Source organism: Danio rerio, chromosome 4 (genome assembly GCF_052040795.2).
Source record: "Danio rerio strain M-AB ecotype USA chromosome 4, GRCz13ab, whole genome shotgun sequence".
NCBI classification, from domain to species: Eukaryota; Metazoa; Chordata; class Actinopteri; order Cypriniformes; family Danionidae; genus Danio; species Danio rerio.
Window position 1 is genome coordinate 61439145 of NC_141024.2, and position 21270 is coordinate 61460414.

The window sequence follows — 21270 nt, forward strand, 5'->3', positions numbered from 1 at the left end:
GTTTGGTTTGTGATATTTATATTGTTTATTTATGTTTGTTGTTTATATTGTTCATGATTGTGAGTGTGCAGTAAAAGTACCACAACAACAACAACAACGATTAAGCTGTTCAAAAAGGCTACAATAAGAAGAGAGAGATGTAGCATCCAAAAATAACAAACAACCATGCGATGTAACATTTCCACCCATAAGTTTTCAAACCAAATACTTTCATTTTTATCAGTTTACTCTTTAGCAAAATAATCTCTCAAAAGCTGTGTCATGTTCAAAACCTTTACTGGATATTCAAGGTCTGTTCTTCATCATAGTCATATTCTGATAAAATTTCCTCATCCTGTGCAGAAAAGCAAGAGGATTATGGTCTGGATTAACACTGATTACATAACTACTGCCTCCAGGGTAAACTGCAGAATCCTGTAAAGCTGACACCAGCGCCTCCTCAGTTGTACTGTCCTGTACTTTTGAGCATTCGTAAATTTCCTAAAACACATACAGCATAATCTATGCCAGGTGTGTCAAACTCAATTCCTGGAGAGTCCTTCAGAATTTAGATCCAACACATTTACCTGCTGCTTAACTCTTATTAGTGCATCCTTGCTTCATCTCCTGAATTAACTTCATGCTTAATATTCAGATTCATGTGCATTTGTGTTTTTGGCTGAGGAGGAGCTAAAACAAGGAAAGATAATGAGAAGCAGCCCATTATTCAAACAGGAATGAAAGACTCTTTTTTTAATCACAAAACACATTCAGAGTCATTACCCAGAAAGGAGGCGACATTCTCGCAACGTTCCCTGAAAGTTCCCTAAAGGTAATGAAAGTCCCAAACATTTACAGCACATTAGGGACATTCTTAAAACGTTCTCTTTTAGTCATAAAATAACGTTCCCAGAATGACTTCAGGAGGACGTTCTGTTTTGGTCATTCTATGGTCACATAATAACGTTACAAAGAGAACCTTTCTAACATTAACAGAACGTTTCCACATGGTCCTCAGTCATATAATAACGTTCCCAGTATGACTTGAGGAGGACGTTCTGTTTTGGTTATTTTATGGTCACATAACTTTACAAAGAGAGTCTTTCTAACATTAACAGAACGTTTCTACATGGTCCTCATTTAGTCATATAATAACGTTCCCAGGATGACTTGAGGAGGACGTTCTGTTTTGGTTATTTTAAGGTCACATAATAATGTTACAAAGACAACCTTTCTAACATTAACAGAATGTTTCCACATGGTCCTCCTTTAGTCAAATAAGACCATTTTGAATAGGACTTTAGGAGGACATTCTGTTTTGGTCATTCTATGGTCACATAATGACGTTACAAAGAGAAACTTTCTAATATTAACAGAATGTTTTCACATGGTCCTCCTTTAGTCATATAATAACGTTTCTAATATGACTTAAGGAGGACGTTCTGTTTTGTTCATTCTATGGTCACATAATAACGTTACCAAGAGCACTCCCGCAGCACTAATTCTAATAGCTAGTGCTCGTGGTGTCAAAATTCAAAAGCAAACACGTAAAACTTCTATGTCTTCTATGTTCATCGTGCTCAAGAATGAGCATTATAACTGTAGTGTAGCGTGTAACTGCTTCATTCTGGAGAGTTTAAAAAAAAAAAAAACATTTCGTATCTGGGAGTCGATTCCTGTCTTCGAGTCAATTCCAGCACTTGGTCCATTGAGGAATCGACTCTTTAGAAGTCGATTCCCTAAATCCCTAAACAACGGCACTTATTCTGCCAGTCAACAAAGCTGCTTATCACCAATTTCAGGTAAGTTTAGTCCTTAAAAGCACTCGAATATTACATACAACTGTTCCTGACTGCTTCTTTTCTAACTGGTAATTGACATTTGTGTTGAATATTTATTTTATAGTAATGGTTACACAGCAAAATCCTCAGAGTAAAATTTACTCAGTTCAGAGAATATTTGATCCCTCTCTAAATTCAGCAGCAGTTAAAGTTAATGAGACAATGATGGGGTTAATTAAGTGATGTTTGAGCACTGATGATGAACACCTGCTGTTTGCTCATTGCTTACCTGATTGACTTTATTTCTGTCAGATGTTCACAAAAGACCATATGAGATTTATTGAGAATTAACGGTTTTAGTTCTTTACATTTTACAAAAAAAAAAAAAAAAAAAAAAAACACACAAACGTTTTTTTTTTCCCCTGATGTCACCATTGTGGAGAAAAGTGGTTGATTTACTTGGACTCTATTTCTAATGAAATAATTTTTCTGTGCTTGCTAGGACAAGTATAATAAGAGCAAATGTGATCAAGTTGATTGATCCTGTATTGATTCTTACTCTTGACAAGAGTAACTTTATAAGAGATTATGTTTAAATGATGGTTTATCACATAAGAAGCAAAATTCAGTGTTTATCAGGAGAATGGACCTCAGCTGGGGTTTTATATTTATTGAAACACATTGAGCATCTGAATCAATTCAGAGACACAGACATCAATAATCAGTGTATCTATCTCAACAGTGGTTGGAGGTTTATTAATTTTTGGCTGCAGTGCATGGTAAGATAATCATACGACATTCATCTATAGTTCCCAGCATGCACTGTAGAAGAGAAAAAAAAAAACTCACCGTATTTGAGAAGCATACTCTGATTCTTTATGTCTTTGCGTTTTATGTGTTTCAGATGTTCAATGTGTTTTATGACCTGAAGACAAGTACTGGTGAGCTCCGTTTTCTTTATACAGTGCTCCTTTTGTGATACAACAGTATTTAAACCTAATAGGTCAAAACCAATTTTACTGATTTGACCAGTGACTAAACCACCACAGAGTCAATTATCCAGAGCACAATTGCTCTCTTTATACAATATTTGCCACAATACACAATTTGGCAAACAAAGAGAAACTAACATTAGCAATCGAGTCAGAGTCCAAGTAAAGCAGCTACTGTTCTCCTCAATGTTGACAGCTTAAACACAAAAAAAGTGTTTTTTTTGTTTTGTTTTTTTATTGCTGTTGTAAAAAATGACTTAGTTAATTATTAATATTATCTATATGTAATTTTGTAAAGTATGGCAGAAATAAGGCCAAACAGGTTGTTAATAAGTAAAGCTGCTGTTTGTGGAGTTGCTTAATGATGCTCTGCTGAGATTTTGAAAGATTTGATGTGTTTTATTTAGTTTATTTTATATACGGCTGTGACTGAAGGTAGATGTAGTTTTGTGTTTCTCTTCTCTGTTTGTGCTTATTAACAGCAGGTGTTTATCATCAGTGCTCAATACTTAATTAACCCCATCATTGTCTCATTAACTTTAACTGCTGAACTGAGTAAATTTAACTCTGATGATTTTACTGTGTAGAGTCTGGAAAAAGTACTGAGCTTTTGTTTATTAAAGTTTTAGCTTTTAATGACAATATTTTTTGTCAATGTTTAATATGAGGTAGTGTAGTATTTAGCCTAAAATATCCTTTGTCAAAAACGAATTAAAACCCCTTGTGAAAAAACAACTCAGTTTTCTGACCACACTTCTATATTATTGCTTATTTATTCACTTGCTGGAAATTAGAATTGAATTTAGAAGTAGTTTGGAAACAAATGTTTGCTCTTCGCAAACAAAAATAACTATGTAGGCTTATGGATGTCTTCAGTGGAGATATTTGAGTGGCAGTTCTTCAATAATAGATAAGTGGGATGTAGATATGGAGATTTATACATTTTTTTTAAATTCAAAATATATTAATTTTGAATTATTTTATAAGACTCCACTGTAACACCTGAAAGTAAAAAAATAAAATAAATACAAAGTAAGTGAACTTATTTGTAAATATTGTTATTTATGCTTCGTTTCAGGCAGCAGAAAGACAACTGGACGATAGAGAATGTGACTAAGACACGCACACAAACACACACGGACACAGCATATTAAAAATTAAATTGTTTGACAAATGCTTTATGTTTTCTGCCAATAAAGCAAATTTTAGTAACATTTTATTGATTGAGCTCTTTCTGTCTCTAACATTCAGGACAAGAAAATAACATACCCTAGATGCACCCTGCAGTGGTCCCTTTTCTGCCCAATTTTACGGAACCAGAACAGCAGAGAAGACGCAGAGCTTCCTAGTGAAGCCCTTCAACTTTGGCCAAGGAGTCTACATTTGGATGTGAGCTGAAGCGTGCAGTATCACTTTGCAAGTCTGTTTGCTCAAGCAGAGAGGTCATTCTCAAGCATCCTAAAATAACTGCCTAGCAGCGGATGGGATTTGAACCCACACCCACAAAGAGACTGGAGCCTAAATCCAGCACCTTAGATCCCTTGGCTACGCTATCCCAGATGACTCCATGCAGTGGTCCCTTTTCTGCCCAATTTTACGGAAGCAAAGAGGACGCCGAGCTTCCTAGTGAAGCCCTTCAACTTTGGCCAAGGAGTCTACGTTTGTACGTGAGTGTAAGCATGCAGTATTACTTTACAAGTATGTTTGCTCAAGCAGAGAGGTCATTCTCAAGCATCCTAAAAGGACTGCCTGGCAGCGGTGGGATTCGAACCCACGCCCCCGAAGAGACTGGAGCCTTAATCCAGCGCCTTAGACCACTCGGCCACGCTACCTTGCCAAGCTGCTTTCCCTGAGCAGTTTTCGCACCAACTTGTTTCAAGTAGCGCAACAGCGCTGGGAAATCAGTTGAATTTGGCCATGCATTGCTGGAGCTCCTCCACAAAGAAAGAGAGCTGCTTAATACCAGCTTAGGAAGCACTCCCACCTTCCTGTCAACCACAGTTCTGTCTCTATTTGAGCACACCTCAAGGCATTTGAAGTCTACTCCAAACAGCAGCCAGCTGCGATACATTTAAGCACCTCATTACAAGGTAACTGTTATTTACCTTGGATTACAAGCCTTAATCCAGCTGCCGAAGGATAGTCCGACAATATTTCACAAATGTTGAAGATGAGAGCCAATCAGAGCGATTCACTCCAACATTTTAGCCAATCACGTTGCAGCGCTTCAACATTTGCAGCCAATCGCGGACTGGAATTCTCAACATTTTCAACATTTGACCAATCAGAGTCGAGACAATGTTGAAGCCGGGGGGGAGGAACCGTTCCAAGAATCACCGCTAGGTGTGCAGTCAAACAGGTCAGTCAGATGTCAATCAATTTTCCGAACTGAGCCGAAGGTACACGAAGGAATGACGCTGTCCTCTGGAGGCGGGTCAGAGGTCAAAAAAGTTCATTGACCATCAGTGATATTCAACGAACAGCATCATTCGACAGAGCACAGCATCGTTTTGCTTACAGTAAAGGATTTTTTCCGATAGTGATTTCTTAAAAAAGGTAGGAAAAACTACACAATTGCACGAATTAATGTTTTAGTGTGTTGTATTTCAAATTTGGATACTTTAATTCAAAACCGTTTAATTTATAGGAGAAAAATGTCTGGAAAATCTCATAAAGCCATGTCAGACGCTGACTGGATTTCACGTTTGAAAAAGTTTGCCAGCACAGGAGTTTGGCCATCAAATGAGGGAAACAGGCCAGCTCCTCGACAAAAAAATTGGCATGAGATTTATCAAAGGGTGTGTATTTCGTTTACATGATATAACGTTTGTTGAAATTTGCTTAACAGAGTAACGTTAACTTGTTAGGCTTCAGTACATTCAGTACAGTATCTGTGTAAAACATGTCATACTTGTTTTTAAATATTAAAGTGTTTTAAATTGCATGTATTTTGAGATTTACGTCGAATAATTTAGTAAGTTTGACCGTTTATGAGAGAGATCTGAAAAGGTGGGGGAAGGGATTATGAGTACAGTATACAGCATGTGGTTTTAAGGCCTGAAATGTTCCTGTCCAGTTCCTTTTATTCTTCTTTTCGTTTTTGGAGGTACAAACTGTACAATTACATATTAGACAAATATTAAACACATTCTAGAAACAGTGGTAAATTAATTTACAGAGCTATTGTGTGCTTTATTAAGGGAGTCATTGAGTAAAAATTCTTATTTAGTTATAAAAGTTTTTTTGTATTGTGTAAAATTATTTAATATATCTTTCATGATTTTTTCAGATTGAGAAATGCCCATTGCAATCTCGTGGGCAGAGGACTTTGCTTGGAGGTGTGCTGAAATGCACATGTGGTTTTCACACTCAAAAGGTACATTTTTGAGTCAATATGTGTTTATTTTTATTTACTAGAATGCCTTTCCTTTTTCATGATTATATGTATTTTTGTGATTTATTTTCAGCAGAGTACTGCTTCTGCTGCTCCAGCACAAACGGTGCAACAACCTGGCCCTACTGTACCTGCTCAGAAGGTGATGGAGACAAGACAACTTGAGGCCCAGCCCCAGTCCCCGTCTACTCCATCAGTGGCATCAAAGATTTCACCGCAATTGTCAATGGTACATTTTTTAAAAAATCAAAAGAAATGACCATTTCAGTGTTTCAAGTGTTCAAGGTGTTCAAAGTTCAGTTCAAAGTTCAGTCATAGGACAAGAGGATCACACCTCTTGTACAGTGGGGGGTAGCAGACACTTGCTGATTGGTCGGTTTGAGTTTCAAAGTGTAAGCTAAAATTTGTACTTTTTCTAAACAACGAGTCTGAGGTATTATCTTGAAAAAGTACTTATTTAAAAAATATATGAATATATATATATTTTTTGCTACCACAGGTATGATAATATTTTTTCTTCTGGAGAAAGTATTATTTGTTTTATTTCGAATACATTTTTCAAGGTCAATATTATGAGCCTCTTTAAACTTTTTTTTTTTTTTTTTTTTTTGGCATAGTCTACAAAACAAACCATCGTTATACAATAACTTGCCTAATTACCCTAACCTGCCTACTTAACCTAATTTACCTACTTAAACCTTCAAATGTCACTTTAAGTGGTATAGAAGTGTCTTGAAGAATATCTAGTCAAATATTATTTACTGTCATCAGGGCAAAGATAAAATAAATCAGTTCTTAGGAATGAGTTATTAAAACTTTGATGTTTAAAAAAATGTGCTGAACAAATCTTCTCTCCATTAAACAGAAATTGGTGGAAAAAAATAAAAAAGCGGGCTAATAAATCAGACTTCAACTGTATATAACACATAGTGTGATGTTGTAATATACAATGTATGTTTTTGTTGAAATGCATGATGTAATAATAGTACAATAATACTGTATATAACATAATGCAATACTTTATTCCTTTGGTAGTAAAAAAAATATTTGTTTGCATATTGCTCCTTGATCCAGAAAACTATAATTTTAATCAAAGCCTAACGTGTCACATTTATTTGCAATGAACCAGTTGTCTAATTAAATCTATTCTAACTTATATCTTATTTCTACCTGTAAAAGTAGCAGAGGGTGGTAGTAAAAACAGCTTAAACTCGAAACACTGTAGAGAAATCAAACTGATTGTACAACAGACATATAGAAAGATAGTTTGTAATTGCTTGAAATGTAATGTGATATACACTAATGTTCAAAAAAATGATTATTGTTAAAATATAAAAGCTTAATATTACTCATATTTTGCAAGAATTCTATTGTGTTTGTGTAAATTAAGTAGATTTTATTTGATTTGAATTGTTTCAATAAATTATTCTTTATTTATTTAATTTGCCTATATTTTTATTTCACATTATTCCAGTTTTTACTAAATATTTGATCAAATAAATGTAGCCTTGATAAACATAATTAAAACATAAAAAAAATACATTGAGCAGATCGCAAACCTTTGAACATTAGTGTACATTTTCCATTGTGAACACAGTGTTTTTAATGAAATGCTTTTTGTCTTGCCCTTTTTGAGTTCACCAAACCAAGATTTTCCGGATCCCACATTGCTGCAGCAAAGCCAAATCTTAGTGTGGCTAGAAGACCATCACAGGTTGACGTTCAGCCCAGTTCAGCAGTGTGTAGTGCTTCTACACCAAGCACGGCTTTAAGTATTGTCATAATCCACATAGCTTTCTGAGAGATTTTGGTATAAGCATTTGTTTTACGTAAATTCGTATTTTTATTAAGTACAGTCACATTAAATCTCAATAAAACATCTCTGTAGTATTCTTTTAGTGCATAAAAACATATATATTAAAAATAAGCACCATTCTTTAAACTTTTTGTTCTGCATAGAAGCGCTGTGACAAAATTTTACAGTTTAGCAGCAATCATTCATTTCCAATGTATTTTATACATTAATGTTCAAATAAAGTAATGGTTGCAAAAAATTCTGATTAGTTAATGTTATTTATAGATATATATTTACAAAATGCACTTTGTTATACTGCTTGTTTGTACAGACACAGGACCTTCAAGTTTCTGCCCCTATCCTCACATCCACTACGGCAGTGACCAGTTCCACAGAGCCGTCCAGCATTGTCTCAGTAAGTAATTTCATATTTTCTGTCCAAAAAGGTAATTTGGTTTGCATATTTGCTGCCCCAGCTGAATTCACACAAAGTGGTTTTAAGACCAGCCAATTAAATTGACTTGATGTTAATTAACTAAGCTTGATATATGTATAAATGTTAACAAAATAAAGAGAGGAAAAAATAAAGCAAAGAATCACAAAAATTACGCCTTCTGTTGTTTATATTTTATGTTCACAGTAGTAAAAAAAAGAAAATGGATGGAAAAGAAGTAGAAAGGAAAAAGAGAAATAACTATATTGGAAAATACTTTTGCTTCTTTAAAGAAAATGTTTATTGGTGAAATTCTATTAATGGTTTTTGGAATTGAAATACATAACTAGATTATTAAAGTTCGTCGAGACAAACTTTAGGCTGGCTTGAGAAAGTCTGTTGGAAATAGTTTATTTAGTTTAAACAGTTTTAAAAAGAATGAAAATATAATAGATATATAGATAGATAGATAGATAGATAGATAGATAGATAGATAGATAGATAGATAGATAGATAGATAGAAAGAATAAAGCAGTAGATAGTTAGATAGATAGATAGATAGATAGATAGATAGATAGATAGATAGATAGATAGATAGATAGATAGATAGATAGAATAAAGCAGTAGATAGATGGATGGATAGATAGATAGATAGATAGATAGATAGATAGATAGATAGATAGATAGATAGATAGATAGATAGATAGATAAATAGATAGATTAAAGCAGTTTATAGATAGATAGATAGATAGATAGATAGATAGATAGATAGATAGATAGATAGATAGATAGATAGATAGATAGATTAAAGCAGTTTATAGATAGATAGATAGATAGATAGATAGATAGATAGATAGATAGATAGATAGATAGATAGATAGATAGATAGATAGAATAAAGCAGTAGATAGATAGATAGATAGATAGATAGATAGATAGATAGATAGATAGATAGAAAGAATAAAGCAGTAGATAGTTAGATAGATAGATAGATAGATAGATAGATAGATAGATAGATAGATAGATAGATAGATAGATAGATAGATAGAATAAAGCAGTAGATAGATGGATGGATAGATAGATAGATAGATAGATAGATAGATAGATAGATAGATAGATAGATAAATAGATAGATTAAAGCAGTTTATAGATAGATAGATAGATAGATAGATAGATAGATAGATAGATAGATAGATTAAAGCAGTTTATAGATAGATAGATAGATAGATAGATAGATAGATAGATAGATAGATAGATAGATAGATAGATAGATAGAATAAAGCAGTAGATAGATAGATAGATAGATAGATAGATAGATAGATAGATAGATGGATTAAAGCAGTTTATAGATAGATAGATAGATAGATAGATAGATAGATAGATAGATTAAAGCAGTTTATAGATAGATAGATAGATAGATAGATAGATAGATAGATAGATAGATAGATAGATAGATAGATAGATAGAATAAAGCAGTAGATAGATAGATAGATAGATAGATAAATAGATAGATAGATAGATAGATAGATAGATAGATAGATAGATAGATAGATAGATAGATAGATAGATAGATAGATAGATAGATAGAATAAAGCAGTAGATAGATAGATAGATAGATAGATAGATAGATAGATAGATAGATAGATAGATAGATTAAAGCAGTTTATAGATAGATAGATAGATAGATAGATAGATAGATAGATAGATAGATAGATAGATAGAATAAAGCAGTAGATAGATAGATAGATAGATAGATAAATAGATAGATAGATAGATAGATAGATAGATAGATAGATAGATAGATAGATAGATAGATAGATAGATAGATAGATAGATAGAATAAAGCAGTAGATAGATAGATAGATAGATAGATAGATAGATAGATAGATAGATAGATAGATAGATAGATAGATTAAAGCAGTTTATAGATAGATAGATAGATAGATAGATAGATAGATAGATAGATAGATAGATAGATAGATAGATAGAATAAAGCAGTAGATAGATAGATAGATAGATAGATAGATAGATTAAAGCAGTTTATAGATAGATAGATAGATAGATAGATAGATAGATAGATAGATAGATAGATAAAAGCAGTTTGAAAAAGGATAGATAGATAGTTTTGAGGTCACAAAGTTAGATCTATTGTTAAGTCAATGACAGTCTTTTGCAGTAAAAGTCTATGGGACAGTTGTTGCTAGGGTGCAGTATGTGGTAGTTAGGGTGTGGCTAGAAAGTTAAAAGCTCTTCAGCTATTGGCAGTTTGGTAGTCTGAGTTAAATGAGCTCAGCCATTAGTCTGTATGACAGTCTGATGCAGAGTTATGAGCTAACAAAGTTTGATCCCATGTTAAGTCAATGAGAGTCTTTTGAATGGAAGTCTATGGGACAGTTTCTAGGGTCCAAAAGTGGTTGCTAGGGCGTGGCCAGAAAGTTAAAAGCTCATCAGTTATTGGCAGTTAGGTAGTCTGAGTTAAATGAGCCCAGTTAGAAGTCTGTGTGACAGTCTGATGCAGAGTTATGAGGTCACAAATTTTGGTCCAATGTTAAGTCTATGGGATTTTTCCGACGGTCCTGGGACGTTTTTCGGAAAATCGAAAGTCGGATCAGTCGGAAAAGATATAGCACACCGAGTCAGAATAGTTTGGAGGTCTGGGGGCTGTTCCAGAAAGCAGGTTATGTGACATACACGGGTAAGTTTGAGAGTAAGTAGGTGGATAACCTCAACTTTGGTTCCAAAATCGGAGGTAACTTCTGGGTATGTTAAGTAGCCATAGCAACTTACTCTCTGAACATAACCTGCTCCGGAGCAGGTTATGTTCAGAGAGTAAGTTGCTATGTTTCAGAGTTTGTCTGTTTCAGAGAGTTTACTGAGCATTGCGTGCTCTTTTGATGAGAATATTTATGGATGTGGACACACAGATACAAGTTTTTTCGTTGTGAGAGGCCTATAAGTGCATAGTTTTTTTCATAACCAAAGTCATAATGTTAATGTATTTAACAAACCTTTTTGAAATCAAATGTGACAAACCCCGGGTCTGCGCTTACCATAAAAAACATTCAGTGCAGCTCTTTGTATTCGCGTCAGGGCATTTTAGGCAACTGTACAATGTGGCAGTAGGACCTCCTGTACAGTATGCCTGGCACTGAACTGTTTTTTACACTTTTGTACAGTTCCTTGGTCATACATTACTGCGTATCATTACACAGATGATTCAGAGCACAGGAATAGCGTAGTGGACAGTGCGTCGATAAGGAACAACGGAGCGCACAACGGAGCGAGTTCGAATCTCACATACAGATCTTGTGTTTTTTCTCTCCTTCTGCACCCTTACATTTTTCTGTATAATATTATAAGTGGCAGCTTTGTCTTTTGTAGGAAAATATATCTTTAATTTAAGATGTAGGACGTTAATCTTATATATACATTCACGCACACACACCTAAATTTTTTAATATAATATTTTTTTCAGGGTTTCTAAATGCTATTGTGTGCATTAATTGCAGCCGATTTTAAAGCTCCATCAGTCACTAAAGGACACTGATCATATAACATTTGTCTAAAGTATAAGTGTGCATGTACAACTTAATTTTCTATCCTTAATCTTTTGGTGTTTCAACTATTAAACTCATTACTGCTTCCACTTACCAGCTTATCATACACTCCACCTCATCACTATGTTGAGGCTAAATGGCTGATTTTCAGGAAGTAATGATTCAAGTGTATAACACAAATATAGTAAAAAAAAAACTATAAAGCAAATGTTGCTTAACTCAATGATTATTTTTATTATATTTGTATTATAAAATAGAATCATTACTGGGCACTACATTGTTACTTGCTGGAGGACAAAAGATACCCTTTTCTGCCTTATACGATGACACGTACCTGCAGCCTGACCCAGAGGAAATCTCAGTGACCCAAGCAGACAAAACAGATGGAAGAGTGCTAAAAAATATAATTAGTCAAAAAACTGTTTAATCAAATAGTTTGGTCTGTTCATTTCTTCATTTCCTGAAATAAAATGAATGATTTTGTACACTCCTTTATACACACACCTTTCAACGTGTAACATATTTTTCATATACATTTCTCACCTTAAGTTGATGCTCATGTGAATCTTTGAAGATGGACCTTATACAGCTACTTTAGAATTTAAATATGTAGATAAAAGATTTTGTGATCCAAGAGTAATATTCAAATATGGAAAATTCAGAAAATTCTTACACTGCTTGTTAGTTGAGGCAGAAGGAACTTCGTCTGCATGCAAAATAAAAAGAACCTAAAGCTACCTGACAACAATCACTTACAACAGTGACAGAGTGTGTGGTTTAAATCAAAAACTCAACCACTGAAAAGCCTTTATTATAGGACACAGCAGTTAGGCCTATTTCTATAAGCTGCATGTCAGAAAGAATATTCTAGAGTGTTAAATAAAGAGCTCCAGTAATTAAATATTACCTTTTATGATAATGTTTCTGTGTTTAATGACTTTGGACAGAGTTCTAGCTCCAGAAAGATTACAATTTCTATAAGCCTTATTAGTCAATACACATATTGTGGCCTTAAGAAATTAATGGCAAGAAAAATAAATGCATGAATGGTTACACAACATACTCAAAAAGGATGTTAAAGAGTAGTTTAATTTATCATTACAATAAAATGGAGGGTGGCATGTGTAATTTAATGAAATAATAGATTTTCTTATTATTTATTTTTTATTTTCTTATCTATTTCTTATTCTATATTTCTCTCCTTCGTTGAAGCAGATGTGTAATCTCTGTGTTTAAAACCTCCAGCTTCGCCTCTGTAAAGTGCGTTGCCCTTTTTTTCTCACCGTGACTTTCTATGGTGACTCGTGAATTCGGCGATCTACTGAAAATGCCTTCAGGTGTGTGCCGTGCATGCGCATTAACCCGCGGTTATCTTCAGGAGGTTGATTTAACTAACTCTTGTCACCTGTTTTGGAACCAACATACTCGCGGTAAGCAGGTTTTGGGTAAATCAAGCAGAATTTTAGCAGATGGTAAGTTAACCCAGCTTTCTGGAATACCCCCCTGGTGTGAGTTTGGTGGTCATAGCTCGAAAGCTCTAGGAGGAGATAGATTTTGAGCTTAGTCTCAGAAGAAGAAGAAGAATATATAAAAAAAATAATAAGTTTAAATAGGATTTCAGTAGTCTGGCTTGTTTCTCAAGCCAGCCTAATAAGGTATTTAAAAACAATCACTTAAAATCAAAGGTATTTAGATTATAATCATGATAACATCATGTGAGGGTACTCACTCAAATATGTAAGGTGCATTTACATTACCAGACTAAAGGTTTGATCTATTTTCCTTCACAGACTGCACCTTCTGGGTCATTGTTGCAAGCTCCATCAGCTGTTCCACTTCCGCGCCTTTGGGCTGAAACCTTGCCACCAGAGGACCACAAGTGGATTGCCAGCAGGCTTTTTAAAATGGGGTCCAAAGGAAAGCCAGAGCTTCGAGACAACCTCCAGCTCTGGTATTACCCTCCACAGCCTGCACTTACATACAATCAGGCTCCAGCTCCAGACAGATTTTTCTGTCATTCACTTTTGCTGTGGATGCCATACAAGCTGTGGAGGGTCAAAGTCCTTTGCCCTAATCCTGCATGTGGACAGCATCAGCTGACAGGTGGAGGTCTGCACAAAAGGGCACGGCAGGTTCTGGACATCGACAGGATGTACAACATGGTTACAGAAACCCTCATCTGTACCAAGTGCAAAGCCTCGCATGTGTCCTGGAGTCAGACTGTCTTGCAGCAGCTGGATCTTGGCCATCGCTCAGAGTTTCGGGTCATTCACACGCAGAAGTGAGTAATTGAACACCTTTATTCCTCGTGCAGTTGTTAACCTATCATCACAGATATATGAAAATACTTTACAAATATATATATATATATATATATATATGTGAAGTTTCTCAAACTAATTTCGAGAGGAGCACGTGATAGGATTGACTACAGCTGATCCCTATCACTAATCACTAACTAGCCAATCGGATCACTCTAAATTCAATATAAATATCCAGCCTAAACTTCAATCCTCATCTTTGTTTTGGAAACCGCTCTGCTTCGCTCCGCTTATCAGCAGCCCACAAGCTACAAGCCGCTACAAGCCACCACAAGCTACAAGCCACTACAAGCTACTAGCCACCACATGCTACAAGCCGCTACAAGCTACCACAAGTTACAAGCCACTACAAGCTTCTAGCCACCACATGCTACAAGCCGCTACAAGCTACCACAAGCTACAAGCCACTACAAGCTTCTAGCCACCACATGCTACAAGCCGCTACAAGCCACCACAAGCTACAAGCCACCACAAGCTACAAGCCAGAAGCTACAATCCACTACAAGATAAAATCTACAATCCACAATCTATAGCAATAACATAAACTACTACTAATTCAAAACAACAACAATTCATCAACAACAACATCAAACCTTCCACTTTAAAGTGCCTCCTCAAAGAATGCTGCATGGAATCTGAACCCTCGCCTCCTAGCGGTGCACATGTGGTAACGTACATAGTATGCATGCCTTGAAGGAAAACTTTGCAAAATAACTACAGCCAAACATTTAGACTAAACATTTATTAATCTTTTGAATAACAAGACTAGCGTGAACGATGAATTTAACCAAGACATTTGCCTCACAATCCTCCTGCCTGTCCACAGATCCATAACATTTACAGCTTGTTTGCTGGAATGTGTTCAGCAGAACAGCAGCTCCAGTCATAAACAATGGGGACTTTTGTTCAACAAAATGGCCGCTGGGCTTTTGCACCTTTGGCAGGGCCTGATTGACACTCCTTTTAAGCCAATAGCTATAACCGTCACCATCCAATGAGCTCTAAAAAACTGGAGATAGTCCCGCCCTCTCTCTTGACTCTGTTACAAAGACCTTATGAATAAATTGGCCAGACACGCTTGTGAATTTAGTTAAGTTAAGATTTCAATAAATATTCATGGATTAAAATAAGCCATTACTAACATTTCATTCACAGTTTTACTAAGTGGTGATATCGTTTTGAAGTTTTATTAAGTTCAGAGTTTGATGTTAGCGGTTGATATTTTATATTAAAAAAAAAATAAAAATAAAAAATAAAAAATAATAATAAAAAATAATAATAATAATAATAATAATAAATAAATAAAAATAATAATAAATAAATAAATAATAATAATCAAAATAAATAAATAAATGATTATATTAATAATAATAATTAAATAAATAATAATAATAAATAAATAAATGATTATATTAATAATAATAATTAAATAAATAATAGTAATAATAATAATATAAATAAACAAATAAAGTTACATCTGAAAGCCAGTTAACTAAGAAAAGATTATTACCCAACCAGTGAACATTACCCAGGTATTGAAAAACATCATACACTTCGAGCACAGAAGTCCAATCGTAATACGCCAGTATTACGTGTTGATATACAAAGTGTCATACGTAAACTTATAATGGCAAGTCAGTTAGATGTAAAACGGCAAAGAAAACAAACTTCTTGCTTGGCTGCTATAGAAGGAGGATATTTGACAGATGGATCTTCAATAGATACTTCCAAGACAACCAGACAAGCCACACCACATATCCTCAGCTCTCCATCCATCTGCCATCATGCGGGGGGACGAATGCCCACCTCTACCATCCTTGCACATCGCGACAACCAGCTATCGGACCATGCGTTAACAAAAGGCGCATCCATTTACAGTTGTCCACACCCTTAATAAGATGATTGCATGGATATCAGCTAAAACAATTTATTATGTCTGTCGTACATGCACCATGTTGTAATCTTTATCTGATTCTCTCATTTCTCATTTCAGAAACCATGAAATTTGGCTGCAGAATCTGACCCTCATCCAACCCATTATATTCTATATACATTCCAAATACAACTATACTCTACACAAAGTATACATTTTTACACTAGCCTTTTAGTTCTGAGATATCTAACACTATAACTAACATCTAATCCCACAATCACCTCACCATATCTGAACCAACTTGGCAGGATGAAGAAATACCATCTTTCTTATTAAGCAAGCAAAATAGATCAATTTTGCAAAGGACATCATGCATACAGTTTGATATACCCTCCCTCACACCCAGTCCAAACTCTCTTAGCATTTTTTCACCACAGGAGAATAATACCACCTCAGGGAAGCTCAGCTGATATTCTCTCCTGTCGATTTCCACCAGCATGCATTTCTAGGAGCTTTGTACCAGAATCATATGACAGCCATTCATTTAGCATCGAAGCCGCCACTACTGCAGCATATAAAGGACTACCACAACATCACATCCAGGCACCAGGAAGGTAGTCGTCAGATCCATTTAAGTCATACATCTGCCTCAGCCGGAGTTATCTTAAAGAAGCCCAGAAGACCCTTTCCAGAAGGAGTCATCATGTTAGCCTATAACTCATGTACTGCTGTACTGACCCCCCCCCCCCCCCTCCCGCCCCAACCCTTCCTAACATTGTTCACAGGAGTTTTCTAATCCCTCCCTCCCTTCCAGACTCCTGCTAGAACCAGCCTTTGATAGCTCAACTACCCGAGCTGTGACTACGAGCACGAGTCACGTCACTGCCCCCCGCCTCCGGCCCTAGCTCTTTTGTTTATTTTATATTTGTTTTGACTGTTTATATACGCATATATGAAGAGTGCACATGGCACGTATATATATATGCCTATATGAACAACATAATTATATGCCCACGTGCACCCACGTACGTGGGCATATACATTTATACATAGTGCTGCCACCCCTAAGCTCTGGTCACCGCAGGAGCGGTCCCAGAGCTTAAAACCCCTTTTTCCCTCTAGTAGGAGTCTTCATTGCCCAAATTCCCATTTTCCCGACTCCTGCTAGAACCAGCCTTTGATAGCTCAACTTCCTGAGCTGTGACTACGAGCACGAGTCACGTCACTGCCCCCCGCCTCCAGCCCTAGCTCTTTTGTTTATTTTATATTTGTTTTGACTGTTTATATACGCATATATGAAGAGTGCACATGGCACGTATATATATATGCCTATATGAACAACATAATTATATGCCCACGTGCACCCACGTACGTGGGCATATACATTTTTACATAGTGCTGCCACCCCTAAGCTCTGGTCACCGCAGGAGCAGTCCCAGAGCTTAAAACCCCCTTTTCCCTCTAGTAGGAGTCTTCATTGCCCAAATTCCCCTTTTCCAAACTCCTGCTAGAACCAGCCTTTGATAGCTCAACTTCCCGAGCTGTGACTACGAGCACGAGTCACGTCACTGCCCCCCGCCTCCGGCCCTAGCTCTTTTGTTTATTTTATATTTGTTTTGACTGTTTATATACGCATATATGAAGAGTGCACATGGCACGTATATATATATGCCTATATGAACAACATAATTATATGCCCACGTGCACCCACGTACGTGGGCATATACATTTATACATAGTGCTGCCACCCCTAAGCTCTGGTCACCGCAGGAGCGGTCCCAGAGCTTAAAACCCCTTTTTCCCTCTAGTAGGAGTCTTCATTGCCCAAATTCCCATTTTCCCGACTCCTGCTAGAACCAGCCTTTGATAGCTCAACTTCCTGAGCTGTGACTACGAGCACGAGTCACGTCACTGCCCCCCGCCTCCAGCCCTAGCTCTTTTGTTTATTTTATATTTGTTTTGACTGTTTATATACGCATATATGAAGAGTGCACATGGCACGTATATATATATGCCTATATGAACAACATAATTATATGCCCACGTGCACCCACGTACGTGGGCATATACATTTTTACATAGTGCTGCCACCCCTAAGCTCTGGTCACCGCAGGAGCAGTCCCAGAGCTTAAAACCCCCTTTTCCCTCTAGTAGGAGTCTTCATTGCCCAAATTCCCCTTTTCCAAACTCCTGCTAGAACCAGCCTTTGATAGCTCAACTTCCCGAGCTGTGACTACGAGCACGAGTCACGTCACTGCCCCCCGCCTCCGGCCCTAGCTCTTTTGTTTATTTTATATTTGTTTTGACTGTTTATATACGCATATATGAAGAGTGCACATGGCACGTATATATATATGCCTATATGAACAACATAATTATATGCCCACGTGCACCCACGTACGTGGGCATATACATTTATACATAGTGCTGCCACCCCTAAGCTCTGGTCACCGCAGGAGCGGTCCCAGAGCTTAAAACCCCTTTTTCCCTCTAGTAGGAGTCTTCATTGCCCAAATTCCCATTTTCCCGACTCCTGCTAGAACCAGCCTTTGATAGCTCAACTTCCTGAGCTGTGACTACGAGCACGAGTCACGTCACTGCCCCCCGCCTCCAGCCCTAGCTCTTTTGTTTATTTTATATTTGTTTTGACTGTTTATATACGCATATATGAAGAGTGCACATGGCACGTATATATATATGCCTATATGAACAACATAATTATATGCCCACGTGCACCCACGTACGTGGACATGTACATTCATACATAGTGCTGCCACCCTTAAGCTCTGGCCACCGCAGGAGCGGTCCCAGAGCTTAAAACCCCTTTTTCCCTCTAGTAGGAGTCTTCATTGTCCAAATTCCCCTTTTCCCGACTCCTGCTAGAACCAGCCTTTGATAGCTCAACTTCCCGAGCTGTGACTACGAGCACGAGTCACGTCACTGCCCCCTCTCCTCGAGCCCTAGATCTTTTATTTATTTTACATTGCTTTGCCTGTTCATATAAGCACATATGAGGAATGTACACGGCATGTGTGCATATACATTAATATGTGCCTATATGAATAATATATATATTGATATGCCTGCATGCACTCATGTACGCAGACATATATTTTATTTCATAGTGCTGTCACCCCTAAGTTCTGGCAACCGCAGGGACTGTTCCAGAGCTTAAACATCTATTTTTCCAACCAGTAGGAGTCTTCATTGCCCAAATTCCCCTTTTCCGACTTCTGCTGGAACCAGCCTTTGATAGCTCAACTTCCCGAGCTGTGACTACTAAGTGTTCTTATATGTGTGCATGTGTATATATATGTGCGTACGTGTGTATGTGCGTGTATTTGTATGTATGTATGTGTGTGTGTGTGTGTGCGTGCGTGCGTGTGTGTGTGTGCGTGCGTGTGTGTGCATGCGTGCGTGTGTGTGTGTGCGTGCGTGTGTGTGCATGCGTGCATGTGTACGTGTGCATGCGCATGGCACGAGTGCATATGTGTGCAAGGTTATATGCCTATATATGTTATGTATCTATGCCCGCATGTACCTGTGCATGCGGACATATACATTATTTCATAATGCTGTCACCCCTAAGCTCTAGCTACAGCAAAGGCAGCCCTAGAGCTTAAACCCCCATTTTTCATAGTCGGAGCCTTCACTGCCCAAAAATTCTTTTTCCGACTCCTGCTGGAACCTGCTTTGATAGCTCAACTTTCGAGCTGTGACTACGAGCATGAGTCATGTCACTGCCCACCCTCCAGCATAGCACTTTACCTATGTTGTTCATTTATATTATCTCCATCGGAGATAGTTTCCTCTTTTCACGTCTGGGCTCTTACAGAGCCCACATCTCCTCTACCTTTTCATTTCTTTCTTTCTTTCTCCTCAAACCACTATATCCAGCAGCCGGATATAGCAATTTCTAGCTTTTGGGGGGGCGTTCTTCGAATACGCGGCTGCTGTCCCAACACAATAGCATTTATGGGAAGCTATCGAGAACTACCTGATCTCATATCCCTCCAAATGCTTATTGACCAGGCGGGAGCCTTGGGCTCATCTATCACCGAGCTCAGGGTTCTCTCCCGGGACAGCATGCCAAACTAGCTTAAATAGTCAAGCATTATCTAAGTGTGAACTCTTGAAGTGAAGTTTCTCAAACTAATTTCGAGAGGAGCACGTGATAGGATTGACTACAGCTGATCCCTATCACTAATCACTAACTAGCCAATCGGATCACTCTAAATTCAATATAAATATCCAGCCTAAACTTCAATCCTCATCTTCGTTTTGGAAACCCCCCCCATCCATCCCTTCTCCCTCCTCCTCAGTTTGGGCGACACGGTGGCTTGGTGGCTAGCACCGTTGCCCCACAGCAAGGAGGTCATTGGTTCAACACTAGCTGAGCCAACCGATACTCTCTGTGCGGAGTTTGCATGTTCTCCCCGTGTTCGCGTGGGTTTTCCCCGGGTACTCCGGTTTCCTCCCACACTCAAAAACTATGCAACAAAAGTTAAAGTCACAAGCACTTACTACAAACTAGCACAACTAGTGATCTATTTTGGGAAGCTATCGAGAACTACCTGATCTCATATCCCTCCAAATGCTTATTGACCAGGCGGGAGCCTTGGGCTCATCTATCACCGAGCTCAGGGTTCTCTCCCGGGACAGCATGCCAAACTAGCTTAAATAGTCAAGCATTATCTAAGTGTGAACTCTTGAAGTGAAGTTTCTCAAACTAATTTCGAGAGGAGCACGTGATAGGATTGACTACAGCTGATCCCTATCACTAATCACTAACTAGCCAATCGGATCACTCTAAATTCAATATAAATATCCAGCCTAAACTTCAATCCTCATCTTCGTTTTGGAAACCCCCCCCATCCATCCCTTCTCCCTCCTCCTCAGTTTGGGCGACACGGTGGCTTGGTGGCTAGCACCGTTGCCCCACAGCAAGGAGGTCATTGGTTCAACACTAGCTGAGCCAACCGATACTCTCTGTGCGGAGTTTGCATGTTCTCCCCGTGTTCGCGTGGGTTTTCCCCGGGTACTCCGGTTTCCTCCCACACTCAAAAACTATGCAACAAAAGTTAAAGTCACAAGCACTTACTACAAACTAGCACAACTAGTGATCTATTTTGGGAAGCTATCGAGA

The 21270-nt window shown here is 37.4% G+C and overlaps 1 non-coding gene across 1 annotated transcript; it reads right to left on the reverse strand.

Annotated features, from left to right (window-relative positions):
• Positions 1 to 4502: 4502 nt before the first annotated feature.
• Positions 4503 to 4584, reverse strand: trnal-aag (transfer RNA leucine (anticodon AAG)). The gene has a single exon. It is a non-coding gene; the product is annotated as a tRNA-Leu (tRNA).
• Positions 4585 to 21270: the final 16686 nt, after the last annotated feature.